The sequence below is a fragment of the Syngnathoides biaculeatus genome, chromosome 7 (assembly GCF_019802595.1).
Source record: "Syngnathoides biaculeatus isolate LvHL_M chromosome 7, ASM1980259v1, whole genome shotgun sequence".
Classification (NCBI taxonomy): Eukaryota; Metazoa; Chordata; class Actinopteri; order Syngnathiformes; family Syngnathidae; genus Syngnathoides; species Syngnathoides biaculeatus.
In genome coordinates, this window is record NC_084646.1 from 18,156,413 (window position 1) to 18,181,261 (window position 24,849).

Genomic DNA, 24,849 nt, shown 5'->3' on the forward strand with positions numbered 1-24,849 from the left:
AACCACAGTTTGATGGATGATTTGATTTTTTTTAAGTGGCAGTAAAAGGGGAAAAAAAAAGACCATGACAAGAAAAGGGCTAGTTAAGAGAAGTCTTCGTTATGCATGAGTGTAAAATAATAAAAAATGATACACTCCGGTCTGTGCTGCAAAACAGAAATTAAATACCTAAATGTGTAAAACACATGTAAATACGAAAACATAAACCTATGTAAATATGAAACTTTCACTTCTCACAAAATATTGCGTTCCGTAATACAGCGTTCAGGAAACAACACTGCTGTCTGGGCCACAAAGAGCAACAATGTAAACATTTAGTTAACACCGTAACAGACTTCCAAACTGTGCTGCAAAACAGATATTAAATAACAAAATAGTTAAAAACAACTTTATTATTAATGTCTCAGAGGAGTTGTTCCCCACTATATTTAACTACACTTTGGTGTTGTGGCAGTTGCATGAGGCATGTTATGGAATGAGCAGATCCGTCGGGAGTCGCAATAAAGTACCGCCATTGTACCACATTATTGGACACAACATTGGATGAAGATGGGACTTTCACTGACTTTGCACCACTTGCTTTCCGCATTCGTCTCCCACTTCGTTAAACAGATCAGACTAGCCGAGGATAGCAATGCACGGCGAACTGCAACAGTATATCAATCCACAACTTAAGCAACAGGTCCAGCCCATGTAGATGTATACAGCCTGCGTCGCCTTGTTGGCCGAGCACTTCACTTCTCTATTGACACTTATGAAAATAACATTGATTATATTACGTTTGGAAGCATTTTAAACTTATGTGGCTCTATGTAGAAGGGCGCAGACGTGTTATGATTCTGCAATGTCAAAGACGACACGTTAGTTTCTTTGAAGACCACAATTTTCGGTTTCGATACAAAATCAGTGTCAAGTCGCTACTCTTGCGCATTGAGAGGAGCCAGATGAGGCGGCTGGGGCATCTGATCCGGATGCCTCCTTGGCGAGGTGTTACGGACAAGTCCAACCGGAAAGAGATCCGGGGACGACCTAGGACATGCTGGAGAGACTATGTCTCTCGGCTGGGCTGGGAACGCCTCGGCATCCCGCCGGAAGAGCTGGAAGAAGTGGATGGGGAAGGGAGGTCTGGATATCACTGCTGAAGCTACTTCCCCCACGACCTGACCTGGAGAAGCGGTAGAAAATGGATGGATGGATGGGTGGATGGATGATACGAAATCATTACAAGATTCGTAATCCTCTTCACCGGGTCGTCACAGGACTGTGAAAAGTCAGTGGATCCACGTAATTCTGTGGATTTTCCTACAAAAGAAATTAGTTTTGTAAACATGCAAAAAATGTAAATTCTTGGGTGGCAACGGGTTAACGTAGTATTCTATCGACATTGGCAGTTTGTAATCATGACCATCATATTTAGCATGACTGATTAGTATGACACGCAAGGTGCAAATCTTCCCACATTTATATATTATCATTCTGATCATTCTCTACATTTAAATTGATTCTATGCTATCAGGTATTTATATTAATAAGTTTGTAGTATGTCTGTCTCATGGAGTGACATAGTACAGAGGGAGGACGCTGACACCGACATTACGAAGAAGATTGATAACAATAACGGGATCAAGAATCCGCGGAATTGCCACTGGCTGGAATTAAAATTCGGATATGAATACCTTCATCAAAATATTAGAAAGATTAAAGAACCTGGGAAGGCATACTGCATCTTGTGTCATCAGGATGTGAAGTATAGATCTGAATAGAGAACACACTTGGTCGATCACATTAATGGAAAGAAGCACACACACCTGGTTAAAACGAAGCAGTCAAATTATAAATTACCAGGTATTTTGCGTTCACACTTCCAGGAATTTGTTTCGTACTTGCTACCATAATTAATATTAGTTGTTTAACTTATTTTGTTCATCTATGTAATGCATTATTATACATATATATATATATATCTGTGTACATTTTCTTTTTTCCCCCTTCTATGTTTTATGTCCGATTCAAGCCCAACAACCAAGAATCAAGCATTTGAGCAGCCTTTGCTCACCATTCTCCGAGCTAATTGGCTACCACAGCACAGTATTTAGCTTGTATTTCAAAATTCCCAACACGAGTGAATGAGTGAAGGAGCTCATTTTTGCATGCTTACCCCGCTTAGGTGGCGCAAAACGGATCATGTGCGTTGTGCCTGTTCAAACAAACTGCATTGACTTCCTATGTAACGGCATCATGTTCAGGTTTTGTCCAGTGTGAACGCAGCATTACTCCATCTGCCTTGAAAGATTTCAGTAGCAAGTGACATTTTTAGAGATATAAACCCTTGCTTGTATGCCTTTCCGCTTGTTTAAGACCACTCATTTGTTTGACATTCTTCGACTAGTACCTGTGACATACCCCACCATGAAACAACTCACAACGGTATTTACATCAGAATGTCAGATGAAAATCACATAGCCAGACAACACATATCATAGTAGTTGTAGTACTGTATAGTAGTCATAAATATGTTCCCACAGATATTATAGATATCAATTGTCCCGAATACAGACCCTAAAACTCTCCAACCTCATTCACACACGCACACACACACACACACACACACACACGCACACACACTTATTGACAACTTCCCCACCGCCTACCCACCCAGGCTTGGGGACACAGCTGTGACCACCTCGGCGCCTTTCCAGCCCAATGTCACCACTGTGCCTTATCAGAGGACATTGAAGGGGATTTAGCCCAGCTAGCCCTTACTTTTAAACCTTAACAAGAGCACACGCGTTCAGTTTTATCCTACCCATCATATCATGAGCCATTAACACAAGAGACCTACAATAACGTTATTTATGGAGGTGTTCTTATTATCGACCTGCATGCTGTCAAGTGAAGTGATTTACTTGACTTGGAAAAGGCAGCCATGAAAAGGTGGCAGGTGGACTAATCGGATATCAGTCACAGTGGGTCCATATGTATTCGACATTAAAAAGAAGCAGATACGAGTTAAAAATGCTGTCAAAGAATCATCATGTGTGCAAGAAGGCATCATATATAATAGATTCCTCAGATTTTCAGCCTTGTTGCATGAGAGTAAACGTTACAAATTTACATCAGTTTCAATAATGATGTTACATATCACATAACTATTTGTGGTTCGCCGCATTGCATGTGACACCGCACTAGAGATGAACCTGTATGGCCAGTAGCAGTAGTAGTCGTAGTAGTGACCAGGTTGAATAGGATTAGAAATGAGCTCATCAGAGGGACAGCCAAAGTTCGATATTTGGAGAAAAAATTAGAGAGATGGTTTTGATGGTTTGGTCATGAACACAGGAGAGATAAAATTGTTAGAAAGATGATAAAGGTTGGAGTTCCCAAGCAAAAAAGCTTGAAGAAGACCAAAGAGAAGGTTGATAGATGTATTGAGACATGAGGGGACTTGGTGTAGGAGAACAGGATGCAGAAGAAAGACTTACATGGAAAAGGATGACACGCTGTGGCAACCCCTGACGGGACAAACCCAAAGGAAATTAAGAAGATGACAGGTCTAATTAAAGCAATGATTACAGTGCTCAATGCTTAAATCACTCATGTCTATCAGGGTTATAAAACCGATCAACAGTACAACGACAATAGATTATTAATAAAGACAATGTTGCATGTGCATTTTTTCTCAAAATGGAGGAGGAGCAGGTCAGACTAACTCGCGATCCACGTATCATGATGCAGTACAGTACAGTATTGAGATTGCGATTTGGCACTTGTTGGTTCCAATCAAAGTGCTGTTTTTGTTATGTGTTGACAAAAAATTGAGGACAAGCAAGGTTGGTCATTTGTAGTCTGATGTGGGTTAGAATGTAGCCTGGAGTATTTTAAAATATATTTGAACAGAGGATGTTATTAGCAAGTGAATGTCTATTTTTTACTCACTCCAAAAGGACCTTGACTGGCACCTCACCTCCCTTTTTTTTTTTTTAACTCAGAAAGGAATAACCGTGTGGTCTATTTCTGACATTTGTATTCTCACGTGTGCCTTTTTCAGTATCAAGCTGAAGCTCTTACCATGTGTAGTCTATTGTGTGTGAATATGGAAAGATTTCTCCCTCAAGGACGCCATAAGAGGGGACCACTTCTGTTTGGAGGGTAACGTGTGTATACATTATATATTAATAAAATGTTTGTATTAGTGTGCATGCAACTGAGATACTGCCAAACACAAAGTACATCCTTCATAAGTGAATCACCTGATTTGAATTTGCACCATAAAACACTAATTAGCATTTTTTAGTTGTGACGCTGTCATAGAACAACTATTCACAATGGAATACTGTACTCTGTCAGTACTGCACAGCAATTACAAGACATGAATTTTCTTCATCATATCTATAACTAAACATTAATTGCTTTGTGTTTTATTTCACAATATGTTCATGGTTTCATAGTTTTTAACATACTGTTTACAATGAAGGTATTGCCAGTTGTTCTGTTCTTGAGGTACTTTAATTTCTTCCAAGCTGAAGTGTGTCTCCTCACGAATTGCGCTCTCAAAGGTTTTCTCCCATCTTCTCTAATGACTCCCTATTGTCCTATGCATTATACCACTATTCTTTGTTTCATGACTACTCATTTACTCTGCAGTGTGTCTTTCTTTTCCTCTCAGTGGTTTCTTTTACCTTTTACTATGTCTTCTGGTACACTTGCCTCACTTTCCCATCCTATTCTGTTTTTGACTTCTTCTGTCAATCACCTACTCACAGACACTTGGTACTTCCATTTAGGTCTCCTCTTTCCTTTTTCTATACTCCTACTCCTCTGCTCACAAATGTGTTTTCAAATTCACTTTCCTCCAGCCGTATCCTTTTTCCCAAGCTTGCGCCTCTATCTTTCTTGAGTCCTCTGTTCTCTGTGGTGATGTTTTTACAATTAACAACTGATATTTGAGTATTTAGACAAATGACTGTTTGGTGTTCAGGCAAGTACAACAAAAGTGATTAAATCGCAAAGAAATAAAGATCACTCTTGAAACCCTTTTCCACGGCAACGTAACTACTCAATTTTGATTACTAGAACACGATTGCTAAATTTGAAATTCTAATACCTAACAAAGTAAATTGAGCTGAGCTAAGCAGAGTGCACAGGCATTTCAGATATTTAAAGATCTGTTGACAGTTTTTGAAGAAACGTTCCTGAGGGTGTACTCTTTTTTTTTTATTATTTGCATTTTTATGAATCCGAATTTTATATGACTCCTGTTGCAATGGAAGTACAATATATGTTTTCAAGGCCAGTTCTGGCTATGAATATTAATACTGTACTACCATTTCATATGTATTAATTGGTTGTTTGGCTACATACAGTACATGCGTCAATGTTCCAACATGAATGCAGGGAGTGGGATTTTTATCAGCCATCGTCAATATGCTCAATGAAAGCAACTGTCCCCGCCATCTTGTCCTGTATGTGGTCATGTTGCTGAAAAGAAGAATGCATCAACTCATCTCTGGGCACGCATTTCAGTTCCCAATTTGCCTTGCACCATGATGCTTGGCCATCTGTCACAGCAAGGTGACTAAACGCAAAACCAATATGTTGCAGGGTCATGAGAAAACAAATCGCTGTCCACACGAATGGACCGAGTTACACCCACCCCCAAATCCACAGCAAGAACTAGAAGTCTTTGAGAGACTTTGAGTTTGGTTGATCCCACCTGCATGCTATTGTTTGGAGGCCGAGACACATTCCTGTTTCCCCCAGTGTTGATTTAGAATGACTTTCAGCTTCCGTGCTATTCTGCTAACCCATCACTGTGGTTGATTAATGGCGACTTGCCTTGCCAAGGGAGTGTCTCATGCGCCGGAGGAAGCGGTAGTGTGACAGCGTGTGTGCAGTGAATAAATGCTGTACATTAAAATAATTCCCCTGTGCTTGTCTTAGCATCCAAGCATGTGGGAGGATAGCAGATCATTTTTTTCCTCCCTGTCGGACACTTGAGTTCATATATACATATAGCCACACATGCATTTACTTTTTGATGGTTCCTAACTAACGGTTTCACTATATATCCCTCTATTTGTACTTTTGTAACCCCCCCTCCACACACACACACACACACACACACACACACCACACACACACACACTCGCCTCTACCTACCCTCTACTGGTTTGCAGTAAGTGCACCCGAGGATTGCTTTCGACCCACCCTGTTAGTTGATGTTGACCGGCCAGCAAGCATCCACCTGACCCCTGTGGCTCATTAGAATGTTGACCAATGAGGTAATGATGTCCACTGAGGATCCTTAGAGACAGTCTAGACCCAAAAATAGAAAGGGTGGAAACGTCAATAAGAGCAAGTTCCAGAAAACACCAGCAATTATTTTTACTAATATTGGTGAATATGAATACGTTTACTGTGCACCATCTATTTAAGTCTATATATATATATATATACGAGCTATTGCTGATACTATTATGTGTATTTTTGTAAATACGAATAAATATCTGTTTTATTATTATTCATAGATTCATTCTTCTTCCATTCCGCTTGTCCTCAAAAAGGCTGTGAGTGTGCTGTAGGCACTCCCTGCTATCACCGGGTGAGAGGACACAGTACACCCTGAACTAGTCGCCAGCCAATGACCGGGCTCATATAAACAATTAACCATTCGCACTCAATCATATCTGTGGACAATTTAGAGTCTTCAATTAACATACCCTGCATGTTTTGGGGATGTGGGAGGAAACCAGAGTAGCTAGAAAAAGAAAACCCATGCAGGAACGGGGAGAAAATGCAAACTCTCCAGACGCTGGGCTGTGACTTGAATCCCAACACTGTTAGCCAGATGCTGACATTTTTATTATTATTATTATTAATTATAGTAATAATGATCTGTAAAAACTATGCTTCATTTTACCGACTTTAGTACTGACACATTATCTCAGTTGTGTATTTTTATCTTTCTATCGTCAAGATATTTTGGTAATTGAGAGATACAAATTATAGGTCATATTTAGGGTGGGAAAAGGCTTTGAATTTTTTTTTAAATCACAAAAACACAGCATTTAAACAGAAGTTTTGGACTTCATATATTCACTTTAGCAGTATTTTTAAAATAAATTGCTTGATGGATTAGTTTTGTTTGATAAGATCACAGAATTTCAGGGGGAAAGTTTGGACACCTAGCCTAGGAAATGCTCTGCAATTTCAGTTTCTTTTTGTTTCTTTGTTAGTCGGGCTTTGCAACTACTAAACTGACTCAGGTCAAGGTCAGACAAACTATAAAGGTGTGGAGGTACTAATCCAATCCATTTGTACTTCCAGTCAATTTATGTAACTTATAGTCACAATTTCTTAAAAATCAAGAATTGAAGTGCTTCATGCAACATGGCCTTGTCCCAATTCAGGGTCTGCACCTGGGATCAAGGCAATAAAAGCTACAAAACTGAAAGCTGCATCAACCAGAAATAGGAGCAAATTAATACCCGAAACATCCCCTGTTTCTTTAAAAGAACTTAGCACCTGAAAATAAGACCTGTACAAGAATAGAAGGTTTTTACATCTAAGCTCATGAAATTCCGTGCGGAAAAAATAAGATCCTATCATGGCCACTGATATGAAACTTATATGGATGTAGAAGACTCAGCATTCATATAACTCAAACACGGCCCTGTTGAGCATTCCATAAATTATATTCATATCTGTATCCTGGAGGAAAGCTCATCACAGATGAGCTCCACTGACTTTTCACCAGAGAAAATCTTCCTTTGGTTTCTATGAAATCTCCATGGGTGGAGATGAGGACACCCAAAGATCTGGACCTGAGGGTATCACTTTAAAAGAAAAAGAAAAAGTGTGTGTGTGGGGGGGGGTGGTTGGTTGACGGTTGGATTTTATTTTTGTTACCTTTTTGTTTTGCATATCTAAGTCCTGCAACACAAAACAAATGAGAAAATATTAGTGAGCTAGGTACTGACCACAACCATTGTGTACAAGCTGACTTGTAAATTACTTTCTCATTAGAGATGTGAACGAGAAAATGATCAAAAAAGGAGGGGTTGGGGGGGGCCAGAAGGAATTCATGTAGATTTTCTCGACAACACACTCAAGCAATCACAGCAAGCCTCCTTTTTGCCTGAGAACTGCCATTCCGTGGTCACAAAGGGCAAGGAGAGAGAATGAGAGATAAACACATTTCAGCATTTGTCGACTTCCCTCCGCCCACCACCTACCACTTGAAGAAGCACTTCATTTATGAGTCCCTTTCATTAATGTTTCTCTTTCATTTTCACTGTTTTCCCCCTCTCCCTCTCCCATTTTCCCAACTTTAAAGGTACGCCTGAGTAACAAGAAGAACAAGAAGAAGCTGCTGGAGTAGCTGAAGTTACGATGTTAAAGGGGTTTTGAAAACAAGCCAGTGGTAAGTGGGGTCCTTCATTAATGTACAGTTTGCCTACATTTAGGGGTGAGATTTTCTTCTCCAGAGAGAATTTCATACCCAGCAAAAAAAAAAATGAATCGCACTCTTAGTCGAACTTTTTGCGTCTTTTTTATATTTATTTTTTTTTACACATCATAATATATTTTGTTAGTATTTTTGTCTTCTTTAAACCATTCAATCCCGGTTTATAAATTGGCAATGGCCACAGCGTCATGTGGCCTATTTGGAGTTTTGTGATCCTGCTGGGATAGTGTACACTGAGAGCAATGTGACTTTGATTTGAAGAAGAATTATCATTTCATTTAAATTTTTTTTTTCAAATGCCAGATACACCCAGTAGGCTGTCTGGATAGTAAATGTGGCTGGGCAGACAGCTCAATGAAGGTTTCGGATTGTTCAAAACGTCTTCCATTTAAGGATTATGGAGGCCACTGCTCTTAGGAACATGAAGTGCAGCAGATTCTCCCCCACCACCACCATAATGCCCCATTTTTTTCCGTCAGTTTGAGGTGCTCTGTGTACAGTAATGAGAAAAAACTTAACTTAAATGATTTGGCTGCAATACAACAAAGAGTAAAAAAATTAAGGGGGTCTGAATATTTTCCGCAGACACCATATAGTCATCTTTTTTTGTCCAAATGTATATGCTGAGCCTTTCCATCCATATTGACAGGTGAGGCAAACTAAGCACGCTCTATCATCTAGAGTACCTGTCAGTGCAGAATGGCATTGACAGGCTCCTCCTGCATTGTAAGCTTTTCTGTCATCCAATATTCTTGAGAGACGAAGGCTTTCACGTTGTAGTGTAGAATACCAACAGAGTTTTGACAAAGGTTTTGCTTTGTCAGTTTCATTGAAATCTCCACACCAAAGTTAAATTTAAAAAAATATATATTCAATCGACAGTATCTAAAAGCACAGACTAAAATATAAAATAAGTCTGATAGAATAATAATTTTATGCTGCAGTGAAAATTAGCTTCAAGAATTAATGTGTATACAGTATTACACATTGTTTATCTTCCCAATGAAAAACACCAGAACAACAATTTCTTAGCTGGGTTAGGAAACACTTCACACTACATTTGAATGGTAAATACTAGATAGTAGTCTTGTTTAGAGGGGCATTATCTTCTATGGATTACTGCTCTTAAACTCCCTGCTTACCTCATCACCATATCATCGCTTGATTGTAAGCGCTGTTGGCAGAGCTTTGCACATGCACAAATTTTAGATGAGGTGGAGGGAATGTGTGTCAAAGCAGATGCAGGACTAACCATCACTTCTTTCTCTGTGTGCCTCTCATCTCCGCCCGGCTCGAGGCTACCAGCCTCATATTAAGTCGGCCTACTATATTGGAATCTCCTACAATTTACTGCTGAGAATTTGCATCTATCACTACAATCGAAGGCCTTTGAGGAGTATGAAGTTTCTGAAGTTGTTTCAAAGTTCCGAGTTAGACCCACTGTCATATCTTGCAGATATTGAGGCACCTTGAAAATAGGAGCCATGTTTAGCATAAAAGCATAAACTCTGGTACTGTATTTTGCTTTTTATTTGGGGTTGTTTTTACCCAATTATAAAATAAGGACCAGCCTCAAACGTTTGTTAAAAAAAGATTAATAATATTCACAAGTCACTTGTCACTGTTATGAAAGTTAGGGTTTTTATATTTAAGATCCAATATTTTGCCAAACCAACTTTTTGTAGCATTTTGAATATAATATTGTCTCTGTTGTGTCTCAGTAAACATGAAATATGTATTCCAATTGTCCATGCATTCCTGAGTTCCACAGTTTTATTGCCCTGAGGCCTAAAATCCATTCATTCAAAATTCTCGAGCTGATCTACGGCAGAAGCAAAGATTTTCGCCTACCTCTCTGCTCTGGAGCCAGCGCTGTCAATTTAACAAACAAGTGTGCGGTCACATGTGGATCTTCTTCACGGAGGCAACCAAACAGAGAAAAGGAGGCGGTCTTAGCCAATAATGGACAAAGCAGACAAAACCATCAATCAAACAGAAGTAGCTGTCAAAGCGGCCTTTGCTGAATATTTGTATGACTTTAATGAAATTGACACTTTTATACATAGCCAAATATAGGACCTTCAACAGTAGGGTGCCGTGGTACATTAAAAGTGTAGGCATGCTTTTGTAACATGTGCAAAATGTGCTTTGGCATTGTCTTTCTGAAATAACCAAGGGGGTCCATCAAAAAGACATTGCTTGGTTGGCAGCATATGTTTCTCCAAAACCTGTCTATGCCTTTCAAAATTAATAATTAATTCAGCATTGCTGTTGGTTTTTGATGCTAGGCTGCCTGAGGTATCGAAGATCACAGACATTCAATGTTGTTTTTTCACCTTCCCACTTACGTGATTTTGCCAGGGTCTCTGAACCTTTCAATGATATGATGGACCATAGATCCTGAAATCCTTTAATTCCTTGTAAGTGTTCAATGAGGAACATTGTTCTTAACTCTTTGACTATTTTCTCATGCACTTGCCCACAAAGAGGTGAAACTTGCCCATCTTGGCTTGTAAATGACTGAGCTATTCATGAAATCTCCTTTTATACCCAATCATGGCACCCACCTGTTCCCGATTAGCCTGTTCCTCTGTGGGATGTTCCAAACAGGTGTTTGATGAGCATTCCTCAACTTTCTGTTGTTTTATTTTATTTTGCCACCTGTCCCAGCTTTTTTTGGAATTTGTTGCAGCCATACAATTCTAAGTTCATGATTATTTGCTAAAAAAAATTCAGTTTATCAGTTTGAACATAAAATATCTTGTGTATTACTTAAACATAGTTTGAACATGATTTGCAAATTGTAGTATTCTGTTTTAACTTAACATAACCTCCTAACATCAATGTAATTGGGTTTGTAAAATCAAAGCCTTCTTAATTATGTGGGCACCTTAGACTACTGCCTTTGTGGTGCTTGAGTGGCTCTAGACCAAAAAACTGAAGTGTGATTCTTATAATGTGTAAATAATGCTGGAAAACGCTGTTGTCACGATTGATAAATCGTCTGCGATGCCTGTCAAAAAAATGTGTCGAATTTCTGACACCTCCTCCTGAAAGCAGGACAACACGTTGGAGAGCTGCTTTTACTGCTCATCATTTAGCCTCCAGTGGGAAAGCTTTAGTGGGGCACAGATGAGGGATGTTTCGATTACAATTTGCTGGCTGATTTATTGTGCACTTTGTGCTGTGCTTTAAGAGGAGGGAAAACATGTAATTGGATCAAAGTTCACTGACTATAATGTTTGATGTTGTTTATCTCAACTGGTGAGTTGGCTCTAACTAAGGCAATTTGGGTCAGTTGGCTGATGTATCACTGCCTCAAAGGGGCACTGCTGGGGGTTTTATGGGGACCTTTTTATTTAAGGATTACAACATCAAATCAATTTAAACATGCACTAAAACCGCCTAATGATTTGTGGCTGTATTTTGTTTGCATGTTACGGTTTCCCCCAAGGGTTACTACACCTTAGCTCTTGGGGATGCATGTGCCTTAAGTGCACGTACCGTATCTCTTTAAGGTTTTAGCAAATTGCTAAGGACTTCACATTTGAATGAACAAGTAACGACAACCACTGGCTCAGATTTAAAGACAGTTTATGAGGAAAAGGGAGCTGTTAACTCTCGAGTGGTTTCCAAGATGTTAGCAGCACAATTAAACAAAGCTCTGCTAATCTTTACAGCTGGCATCCAGAGACACTACGGTCTCGCAGCACACTACTATGGTTAATGTGCCTTGTAAACTTCTATCAGCCTCATCGCAACACCGGCGTCACGGCACACTACACTCGTGCAAGTCCTTCTTGGGGGGGTCTGGAAAAACTGCTGTGCAAAAATTTTGGAGGTACGATATATATGAGTTTGGTGGACCACAGAGCAGAATTGCAGTATTTAGCCAATCAATCAGAGTTAAGACTTTGTCATCCAGGATGACAAGCAGTTGGTGTGTATGTGTATAATGATTTTTCTACTGAAGCACCATTGCAAACTACCACTGTGGCTTGAATATCTGTGTTTTAGTTGTCATGTGTGCAATTTTACAACTTCGTCAAAAATGTTTTGGAGAAAAATATGTTATTGATACGATATAATTTTAAATTGAGAGATGAGGTACACCTCTAACCGTTCCAGTCAGTCACAGGGCTGTACCATTTGAAGTGTTGTACAATGGTTCACAATCAGTTCAAGATAAACACATTGCAGTTCACTGATTGGTTGAAAGAGTTTTTTTTACTTTGTTACATTATTAGCAGCATGGTGACACAGCTGTAGAGCCTCAGCCTCACAGTTCTGAGCACAGGGTTTCAAATCCCAGGCCAGCCTATGTGGAGTTTGCTTCTTCTACCCATGCCTGCATGGGTTTTCTCCAGGCACCTCGGTTTCCTCCAACATCTCAAAACCCTGCACTAATTGGAGACTCTAAATTGTCCTGAGGTGTGATTGTGAGTGCGACTGTTGTCTGTCTCCATGTGGCCTACGATTGGCTGGCAACCAGTTCACTGTGTATCCCACCTCCTGCTCGTTGACAGCGAGGATAGGCTTCAGCACTCCTGTAACCCTACTAAGGATAGGCAGCTCATGAAATGGATGGATGTTACACTATTTGTTTATTAAAGAATATTTAAGAATGAAACTGAAACACAAAAACAAATGTGGATTATTCCAGAGACCAGAATTGACACTGTTTGTGTTGCCAGTTGACAGATATTGTCAGCACATACAGTAACATTCCGCTCCATGAATTCGTTGGGGAATTTCACACACTCTCACTGCAATAATGTTGCACTAATTATGATGCTGATTGCCATTCTGCAAACACAAACAGTGGTGGGATCATAAAACTGATCAGGATTGACAAACCAACCATAACATGATGAACCATAGTGTACAACAACATATGTTCTGCTCATGTAAAACAGACAGCCATTCAGATTTTGTCATAAAAGTCTTCAGTTAACCTAACATGCAGGTTTGTGGACTGTTTGAGGAAGCCAGAATCCAAACTTGCTAACCGCACAAAGGTCTCAGCCAGAGATCAGAACTGCGACAGTCATGCTGTGCAAACCACTGGTCCACTGTGTTGGCTGCTTGGAAATCCTCCATCTTATTTTTCATTAAGTCAGCAGAAAATCAACTGCTTCAACAATTCAGACCTGTTACACTGAATGTGAACTCATCTTTGTATGACATTTCCCACCACAATAGAGACCTTTAGAAATTCAGCAACTTTGCAGTTTTAAGTTCCCCAAGTAGCCAGCCGTATAGCCTGAGAAACTGAGGGAAGCCACGAGATGAAAATAAACAAACTCTTGTGATTCATAACACAAATGGCAGGGTTATGTATATATTGAGGGTGGGGTGCGGAGATACTATCTTTGGGTCTATTAATGTAGCCAGTGCCGCGTTCCCTCAGGCTATCGGACTTAATCCAGAGGAATGAGCGTGAATGAGACTGTGGCTCGAGCTTGCCATACCTACTTAAGTTCCGGTTGAGAGCACAACGCTGTGTGGGCGAATCTATTCTGTTCTGGGCAGGGCATAGCATAAACATTGCCCAGGGAACACAGGCAGACAAGCAGGCAGGCATGCAGGCAGTCAAGCGGACAGGAGTAAAACTATAAGGATGGATTTACTTTCTACCTCCGCTCTACTTTGGAAGGCCCTAGAGCAAAAATAAATAACTAAAAAAAAATGAAATATCATGAATCGAACAAGCATTATGTAGAAATGACCTGCTGTAGAGGTAGCTCCTTTTTTTTTAAACGGGGCTTAACTCAAGTGTGTACTGTTATCTATCCACAGACTCCCGACTGTAATACACATGGAATCAGAAAGGGAATCCTCCCCAATCCATCCAGTGGAGCAAAGCAATGACTTGCTTGCTCTCTTGCTGTCTTCTAAGTGTTCTGGGTTTATTCCATGCCACACAGATGCTCTGACCCCCTGACCCTCCATGTAAACAGAGCACCACTGTTCCTCTTTGCACTACCCTGCCACCCACCCCTCTCAGCACTTCCTTACTACCAAATAAGGCTGTCTGAGGAGCAGCAAGTCGGTCAGCCAAGCCAGTGAGGAGGCCATTAGAGAGGTTGGTAGAAAACCACCTCTGGCATCAGTATCAGCCTCAGCCTCCTCTCTGTGGTGTGGAAATGTACGTGCGTCCAAGCCATACATGCACACGTGTACTTGCTGAAAGGCATGGTTATTTCCTCGCACAGCATGAGGACACATGGTGACCCCGAAAGCATGAAAACGTTAAAAATCACTTTGAGGCATAAGCACGTACAATAGACTTCTCGAGCGAAAGTAGTTTACGTTCAAAGGATTAAAAGGATACTATATAGATGCAGTGTGCACATAAAGTAATAATCCATTGCTGGATCACAAAGAACATATATTTACAGCCCCATAAGAAGAAAAAACATTTGCTGTCTAACATTTTTTTTGACATGCACATAGTCACATCACAATGGTGGTTATTTCCAAATATGTTTAAAACAATGTTTGAAAGGTATACTAGTAAACATATTCTATGTGGTGTGGTTACATTAGATTTTTTTTTTTAAAAAAAGGTTATTTTTAAGACCGCAAGATCAAAGTATGCTAAGAGAGTGGTGCAATAATTGGGGCACAAACAATGATGTTTAGTCAATGTTGTGAATAGGGTTGTGAATCGCTGGGACGAGGCCAGTTTGATAAATATCTAAATACACAGGTAGCAATCCCATTAAAAGACCAATACTGTATCTTTACGGTTGGAACGATTCTATATGATTCTATTCAGTATGGGAGTGATACAATTCTCGATTCCATTCAGTGCAGAAAAAAAAGGTGATACTGAACATTTGCATGTGCTATTCATAAAGAACCTTGATGTGACATAACCCAATTCTATAAAATGGCATTTAGCTAACCATATTTTTATACATGTATGGTAAAAGACCACTTAACCCTGAATATTATTGCTTTATGGCACTGTAAAATATTAGAATAAAAGACTTCGATTAAAGAATTAAAATAACGTGTATTATTTTATATATAAAATTAAATAGATTTCATTCATTTTCAGTACCGCTTATCCTCACTAGGTTCGCAGATGAGCTGGGGGCGATCCCAGCGATCTTTGAGTGAGAGGCAGACCACACCCTGAACTGGGCAGATATAAACAAACAACAATTCACACCTTGGGCCAATTTAGAATCCTCAATTAGCTTTCTATGCATGTTTTGGCGATGAGGGAGGTAGTCACAATATCTGGAGAAAACCCAAGATGGCGGGAGAGAGCATGCAAACTCTACACAAGAGAGTCCAAATTTGAACCCGCGTCCTCAGGACCCTGCGGAAGATGTGCTAACCAGTCAGCCACAATGTTGCCAATAGACCAGAAGAATATAACTGATTTTGAAGATTTTTCCCAACCCCACGAATTGCACAAAGAGCCACGGGATGTCTTCCATACTGTGCCATTCAAGCTAGGAGGGCAAATGCACACACACACACTTACTTTGTTTGTTTGATTTTTGCTGCTTGCTGACTAACATTTTTGATGTTTAAATCACGATGACTTTTTTAGTTCAACTGGTGATTGTTGTCTCAGTTTTGGGACATACTTGGCCTTGTTTCTTCTTGGGAATTTCATTTTAGTGTTGCACAGTACTAATCCAACTGTCTTAGTGGATCGTGAAAACTCAAGAAGAAGTGCTGGTTTACTGAATTCCAGGCTAAGGAAATTGCAGAGATGTACTTACCTTTGTCATATTCTATGCAAATTTACAATCTCTAGCGCACGTGTTGCCCGCAGCCCCACTGTCGATGGGAGACTTGAGATAAGATACGAAACGTGACATAGCATTCAATGTTTACAACTAGGGGAACACGACTTTTTTGTCACCGTCACCATGAAAGAAACTTAACTACTGAAAAGCTATTTGATATGGAAGTAGTGACACTACAGACAAATGGAGTTAAGCTTGTAGTTTGTCGTGTCGCTAGTATCCAGCATAGCTGAATTTTGTTGAAAACAATCTTACCTGGGGAGCACAGCATGAGACCTCCCTTGCTTGTTTTATGAGATGAAAACCATAAAGCCTCAGGCAATCGATTCCTAGCCTCGCAATAGCCGGTCCGCAGCCCCACAGGTTACGTATCTAAGGATTACTGGTGCATTTTGTATCAGTAATGGAGTCTACTACCGATACAGTCGTATCTCTAGCCTTTGTGAACGGATATCCAGTGGCAAAAAATTTAGAATGATACATTTTAATTATTACCAACGTTGTATGTTTAGCATCACTATTGCATACACTTGGATGGTCGTTTAATAAATGTGTTAATCACAGTATATTTTTTTCTCTACCCCTTGCTGTCTTCTAAGTGTTTTTTCTACTTTATTATTCTAATAGAGAAAAAAATTAGCCGCAACACCCTGAAATCAGTCCTTTAAAAAAAAAAATCAATATGTATATTGAACCACATTAAATTTTGGATCAAGTTCCATTAAACCATCAAGCACTGTTACTTTGAGAAGTAGGTTAATTTTGGCCTTTTATCCATCTTTTGCTTGGTATTGTAGTTATCTGCTTCATACATTAACCACCAGTGGGCACATTTTAGTTTATTGCTCAGTGATTTCAGATGAGAGCCTTTTGGAGGTGATGGGGCATTTTTGTTGTGGATTCCTCACATTGGTGAAATCTATATCTTATGCGTGAATATGTCTGGCAATTACATAAACTTTTGACCATTGTGATTATGAAACGTACACCACCAATAGTAGGCACATTTTTCACTGGACCAACCATTTGATTTGGTAATCTAAAATGTTTCCTCTTATTTTTTTCTTTCTCCCTTTACCCCGTCTAATATTATTGTAGTTTATTTAACTGCACTCTTTCACTTGCCTTCAAAAATCAGTCAAGTGCAACTGCGCTGGAGGGAAAACAGTTTTGTTGGAAAAAAAAAAAGCCACATTGAAAGTAAGGCTGAGAAAGGGAGTTGAAGGAGAAAAGAAGGGTGAGCAAGTCAGTTTGAGAATATATATATATATATATATATATATATATATATATATATATATATATATATGTGTGTGTGATTGTTACCCTGGCTACAATGCATAACACTTCAATCCAAAAGTAGAAAACAGATATTTAAGCATCATGTTTATCCATCCATCCATCCATCCATCCAGAAGAGTCTCCGCTAGGATGAAGGGCAAAGTCTATAAAACAATGGTGAGGCTGGCCATGACGTACGGATTAGAGACGGTGGCACTGAAGAAACAATAGGAAGTAGAACTTGAGGTAGCAGAAATGAAGATGTTGAGGTTCTCACTCGGAGTGAGCAGGTTGGATAGGATTAGAAATTAGCTCATTAGAGGTACAGCCAAAGTTGGATGGTTTGGAGACAAGGTTAGAGAGAGCAGACTTCGATGGTTTGGACATGTCCAGAGGTGAGAGGGTGAGTATATTGGTAGAAGGGTGCTGAGGATGGAGCTGCCAGGCAAAAGAGTGAGAGGACGACCAAAGAAAAGAGTGGTGGATGATGTGAGGGAGGACATGAAGACTGTGGGTGTTAGAGAGGAAGATGCACGAGATAGGCTTGGAAAAGATGACACGCTGTGGTGACCCCTAATCGGGACAAGCCGAAAGGAAAAGAAGAAGAAGATTTGTCCATCCATTTTCCATATAGTCCTTGTCATTAGAGTCAAGGGTCAGCTGGAGCATATCCAACCTGACTTGGGGCCAGAGATGGGCTATACTCTGGACTAGTTGCCAAACAATTACAGGAAATATACACTATAGACAAATAATGGTTGACACTCACACCTATCAACAATTTCAAGTTTTCAATTAACCCTTTTGCAGTAATGGTGCAAACATCAAAGTAATTGTCTAAAAATTTTTTTTTGCTGGATTTATAAAAGTTTTCATGACATGAATGGTGTTGATATGTGCCCTGCAACTGACTGGCGAACATTTAAGGGGGTAGTCTGCCTTTCGGCCAAAGTAAGATGGGTTAGGCTCCAACACTCCCCTGACCCTTTTGAAGATATGCAGCTTGGAAAATGGATGGATGGGTAAATCTAAATTTTACTTTGGTTTTTATCAATTAAGTCAACTTTTTTTAAGTATGGCCACTTTTTTTTCCATGTCCAAGTATTTTTGCTTCAGAGGTTTAAATAAAACGGGATTTGCACGCTGCAAGAACTAAGACAAGAGCACACAAAATCCTCTTGGACCCTCCACACCTTGGTCACCAGCTCTTTCACTCCTTCCCTCTGGTAGGCCCTCCCTAACAATTCAAACTAAAACGAGCAGATATTCCAACAGCTTCTTTCCTCTTGCAATGAACATTTTAAACAGCTAAATTACAGTTTTACTTCTATTATGTCATTTATTTCTTTGTTTATTTATTTATTTTATTATTGTCATGGTAACCTTATGGCACAAAAAACATTTTACCATAATTGCTAGATCACTAGCAACCTTTAATTGCTCAGTGACTGTTCTCCTAATGTCTTCAAGTATTTTAAGTACTCTGTCAGTTGACTGTCGTCGTACAAGAGCGGCTCCAACTTTTTCCAACAAATTCCTTGTGTTTTAGACATACTTGATAAAATAAAGATTCTGATTCTGTCAAGACATATTGATTATTGTCTTGCTTTTATATAGTGCAGACCCTTTTTTCTTTGCTCTGCTTGCTTTGCCTCTGTTTCCTTTTTTTTTTTTATTGCTGATAAGCTCGTTTTTCCTCGACAAAAATTAAAACCAGTGATTCCTAGATGCTTTTAAACCTGTGGGACTGTATTCTTTTTTTGTTGATCTTCAGTTGTTGCCATATTACACAATTTTTCTGATGCCCTCTCAGCATTACATGAGCATGGCCTGCTAATTAGCACATATCTGGCATTAGCAATAAGACCAGCAGTCAAAATTTTCCACTGAGGACTATCATGTGCTGCTGTAGAGGATATCAATCCTGGAAACAAAAGTCCACCATCTTGAGGTGTATGTGGATGTAAATAGGGGAATGAAGCTACACTACTGATTTCTCAAAATGGTGAGCAGAAATGTGCTAACAGACATCCACTTAGCTGAACAAAGAGGACATATGTGGACTGCGGAAATAAAAACGGATCATCCAGCACTTCTCCCTGGAATTTACTGGGAGCAAATGCCAAAAATATGGGACATTTATCCGGGAGGAGACAACACCAGCACATTACTGAGATATCCAGCTCGCCTGCTTTGGCGGCTGCCTCAACCCCAAGTCAGCGGCTGTGGATGGTCGTTACAGCAAAGGGTAAGGAAACGAATCATAGTTACAAAAAGATTTGCGCCACTTTTACAAGACCGTGGCCAAGAATGGACATCCACCACCACCACTGAAAGGTATAAAAATAAATAGTACAAGAAAAAATGGCAGCCCAAACATTAATAGTTGGTGATGGAGCTGTCAAGGATGTGAAATGTTTTAACTTACTGTGTTTTACCAAATGACATGGTGTCTTTTAGCTCTCAAAAAATCCTGGAGATCACTAATCAGCACACAACTGTGCAATCTATCATTATACACACATGGATGTTCTCAAGCAGCAATCAGATGTATTGAAGCGAGATTTCATTCATCTTCTAACAAAAGTGCAATGTTTGGATGCTGAGGTGTTCATAAGTGGACCACTTGAACGATTCTCTAGGCTCAGTCGATTTAATAAGTGGCAAAGAAAAATGTGTACTGCACTAACCGTGAGTTTCATTTACAATTTCTGCGTTTCTTGAGAGGGCAGACATCTTTACAAGACAGACGATTTCTGTCTGAGTAGACAAGTGGTTAAGTTATTGGTTGCCAACATTTTTGAGTGTGTATGTCATTCACTGGCCCAAAAAGAAAACACTGGCTATGTTTATGTAAGGACGGAAGGATGCAGTTGTTCCCAAACAATCATAGGAACAAGAGATAAAGCAACACGAGGTATCCATGGTATCCATCCATCAGTGTTATCTAAACAATCAGAGGAGCAAATGACAAATGAGATGAGCCAGCACGTTAAATCTCCCACACCCCTCCCTGCCCCATTGGATCCAAGACCAATGCAAAACTTGCTTTCTACTAGCCTAATGCCATGTTTGGTCTGACAGATAATACGAAGGCTATTGTCAATATTGGAATCTTTCTATCTTTCTCCCATCCCCCCTCACCTGAAACCATGAAAAAAACAAGTTAAAAATTCTTCATTTTTTCAAATGCTTTTTAGAGTATTTGCATTTATAAGTATTTCTTGGACTGTGTGCTGTTTTTATTGTACTTTCCCCCTCTGTTTTAAATTCATTTCTTTGTTTTTATTTTTTTTAATCACGTAAAGCTGATTGAGTTACCTTTTGTATGAAATGTGCTACATAAATTAATTTGCTTTGCTTGACTTTGCTATCATTTTTAGATTTAGTGAAGCAAAATTTCTAAATCAGTTGAAAAATACACTATTCCCCACCCCCCCCCCCGCACCCCCCCCCACACACACACACGCACACACACACTCCACCCCAAAAAATGTAACTCGGTGTTGGCACAAACAAAAATGAGTGATTGATCTGAGACTGATCTTTTATTCTTTTGCTACAGCAATTCACTGGTTTTGTATCCTCGCTCCTCCCCTTGCCCTTACCGTGCTCCCCCATCTCTGTTGTCACACTCCTGTCTATCTCAGTGTTCACTTGTGTATCAAGGTAATGAATTTATAATCTCCCCCAAGCGCTTTGTAGATCTCTATCATTGAGGGAGATAAGAAGGAGCATCGTTGCACTCTAATAGCCATCAGTCTGTCACTGTTTGTGTACAGTGTTTATGTACTTTGTTTGTGTGTGTGTGTGTTTGTGTGTGTATTTCTGTCTGAGAGTGAAGCCACAGGTAACTGTACTAGGTTCAATACATTGGCATTCAATTGATAAAGCCCAAAGTCGAGTCAATGCTCCATTACTAAAGCCACCATATGAAGTGGACATTCATTGTTTCTGTATAAGCATAAATTAAACAAATCTTCAATCCTAAACCCTTGAGCATCACAGACTGTCACATATCATGTTTTTAATTGTACTTTGGATGAGGTGATGTAATGTCTACCAGTTGAATGGGTTCTGGAAGCAGTTTGTCGCCTCCAGAGACAGTGTGAGCTGGTCGGGCTCTGATTTGTTCGGATTTGTCATTCTGGCTTATGCTTATGAAAATGTCTTTTTTCTGTCCCCATAATACAACCCAAGTAACGTTTTAACATAACCAACTCTCTTATTCATGTAAAAATACATTAACCAGCATTAAGAATTGAACATTTAAAAAAACTTTAATACATTAAATTCTGAGGCAGAACGGTGGTTTAGCTGGTAAAGCATTGGCCTCACAGTTCTGAGGACCTGGGTTTGATCCCGGCCCCGCCTGTGGGGAGTTTGCATGTTCTCCCCATGCTTGCATGGGTTTTCTCCAGGCACTCTGGTTTCCTCCCACATCCCAAAAACATGCAACACTAATTGGAGACTCTAAATTGCCCCTAAGTATGATTGTGAGTGTGGCTGTTTGTCTCCATGTGCCGTGCGATTGGCTGGCAACCAGTTCACGGTGTACCCCGCCTCCTCCACGTGGACGGCTCGGATAGGCTCCAGCACTCCCCGCGACCCTCGTGAGGATAAGTGGCAAAAGAAAATGGATGGATGGATTAAATTTTGAAAAGTGATGATGCTTTTGATGATGCTGGGGTCTTCACGTGCTTGAGTATTTCATTTTCCCCCTCCCTTATTCATCGTTCGTTAACTTCACTACTTAGTAAACTTACCCCATGGTAAAAATTGCAAAAGTTGTAAACTAATAAAGATGAATTCTGTCACAGATGTCCCTCAGGATTTAAAATTTTTATGAAAACAGAAGTTTAATTCGAAGTTTCATCAGGAAAAAAAAGGGAAATGGAGTCCACAACATGTTTTGTGATGTGTGCCATGTAGGCAGTAGGTACTCTGAATGTGGTACTTTAGATATGTACATTTCACACAAGCCTCACACCCACGCCCACACAAACATACTTGACTCAGTGAAGTTACAGTCCTGTGTTGCTGGTCCACGGTGCTGGAAAGGTCCTATAGGGCATAGCGGCTGAAGGAGGGAGGTTTCACTATCTTAACTCGGGGGCTCTTCATGCTGTTACATGAATCTGTAACACAAAACAAACAATTGAACACTTTCCCTTGAGCGCTCTTCCTATCTTCCAGTCTCTGCATTTACATGACATTTATGAACACTCACAAGAAAAACAAAAAGTAGAGCGAGAGGGAGCTTTCGCTGTAAAGGAGCCTCATTATTCTGTTATGGATTGCACGTGTCAGGCAGTAAGTGTTCATTTTATCCTTCCAAAGCACTAACCTCGGTCACTGAGTGCATTTCCCTACCAGAGTGAAATTTACCATGTTAAGACGCCCACCACCGGGAGAATGACAGTGAGACCTCTGGTTTGCTGCAGAGATTTACCGGCCAGATTAAATGAGCGGCTGTGGTGTAAATAAGAAGCCAAGGGAGGAACCTACATAATATAAATACCATTTTTTTTTTTTTTTTTTGGTAGCAATAAAATTGATTAGAGCTCTTTGCGCCTTTTTTTAAAAACAGCTCTTTATGGTGTGTTACATGTCACGCTGGCTTTTGAATAAAGGGCATAAAGGAGACAGTGGAGGTTTGGTTGTGGCTCAAGTTGGCTATCTGCCAGAAAAAAAAAAAAAAAGACTGCCGCTATAAAGATGGCATCTTCCCATCCGTTACTCTCTGCATTCCTCGAAAAGTTCACACAAAATATATTGCCATGCACTCCCTTAGATTGGGCCTTTCATTTAATGCACTCATAAATTGTAACTCCCTTTACAGACTGTTGAATTTCTTTCTTTTTTTTCCGAGTTCTACTGTGTAGTTCATCCAGAATGTTCCATTAACTTTGTCACAGGCAGGTTGTGTTGTTCAGGTAAGCATTACATTGTGAATTGTATGCAGTAAATGGATATTACGAGGAGTAACTTGGCTTTATATTTCACTTGAGTTACAATGGCTGTTATTTTTTTAGATATAACTGATTTGTGGGAGACAGCGCTGAGATCATGCTATAATGGATGACTCTTGAGTCCGACTGTGTTTGCGACCTCCCTCTTGCTGGACAGTACAAACAACAGCTATCATTGGTCGAATTCAAATTGAAGCAGCCATTCAGAGCTGCTCCCCCCCGCACCCCCCATGTGAGCTCCTGTTTCTTCTGACTTGGAGCAAAACGAATGAGCAGCATGAAGTTGAACTGGAATGTTGTTTAAAGGAGACTTATCTTGCCAAACCCACTTTTTCTAGTATTTGGGTTGTAGTATCGTCTCTGTGATACTTCTTTAAAAAGGTCAAATATGAATGTCATCAAAGCACTCCTACATTTGAGACATTTATCCGCCAAGAGGACTGAAATCAGGTCCTTTCGAATTTCTCTATCTACGTCTCTATCTCTTATCTACGTCACCGCGCCTTCTCTGGTCGCTCTCAAGTTAGCGTGCTCTCGCAGGTTCAGCGACATGGAGACAAGCAATCAGAGAAAATAGTGTGGTGTAAAAAGCAGATAAAAAAAAGAAAACTGGGTAACAGAGAGCACAGAAGTCGGTGTCAGTGAGGCCTTTTTTGAACACTGAACCAAGGTGTTTTTTGACATGACATTTAAACTTTTAAACTAAGTCCAAAAACCAAGTCTAAATACTGGACCTTTTAATATTTATGCACTGTTCTTGGTATTGAGGAAATTTCTCTCTCACACGGCCACGTAAGGACAACCAAACTCTATACATGCGGGGCAGGGATTTAAACCCCGGCTCTCAGGAGTGTGAGGCAAATGTGCTAACCAGTGCCGCCAAACTGCAAACTACAAGATTTCCTCTTCATGTGGGCGAGCTGATAAACCAGGATAATCTTTCCATCAAGCGATCCTACTTTGCTTCGTTCAGTGAATTTGAAGAAGCAAAAGATATGGCAGGGCAACTTGTGGCTACATGAACCCTTGTTAGGTAGCGAGCCTGCTCGTGGCTAGCACATCTTTTCATGGCTTAGGTGTGGAAAGTCCTGCAATGACTCAGTGGAGTACACTGTATTCTCACCACCAGAGGGTTTAAGCAGATATATATTTGTGGCGAAAACATGCAGGAATGTATTTGCATGAGCAGCTGTAAAGCGTTGGCCTCACAGTTCTGAGGACCAGGGTTCAATCCCGGTGTGATGTTCTGAGCGCTCCCAGTGCTGATAAGTCTTCTTTTGATTAATGCGCACACGCGTATATTTTGTAAACTTCCAGCATCCGCATCCATGCTTCAATGTGTGCCATTCGACAACTT

At 40.0% G+C, this 24,849-nt stretch overlaps 1 protein-coding gene and 1 long non-coding RNA gene across 4 annotated transcripts in view; one reads left to right on the forward strand and one right to left on the reverse strand.

Moving 5' to 3' along the window:
• The window catches only part of ptprsa (protein tyrosine phosphatase receptor type Sa), a 246,696-nt gene that overhangs the window by 44,058 nt on the left and 177,789 nt on the right, over positions 1 to 24,849 (forward strand). For all 3 annotated transcript variants that reach the window (XM_061824188.1, XM_061824191.1, XM_061824193.1), the window contains exon 2: positions 8,336 to 8,422. The gene's annotated coding sequence lies outside the window, so the exon portion shown is untranslated. The remainder of the gene's footprint in view (positions 1 to 8,335; positions 8,423 to 24,849) is intronic.
• LOC133503063 (uncharacterized) lies at positions 590 to 10,950 on the reverse strand. The gene is made up of 4 exons (XR_009795616.1): positions 10,816 to 10,950; positions 10,319 to 10,381; positions 6,208 to 6,315; positions 590 to 1,165 (listed from the first exon to the last, which is right to left on the reverse strand). It is a non-coding gene; the product is annotated as an uncharacterized LOC133503063 (long non-coding RNA).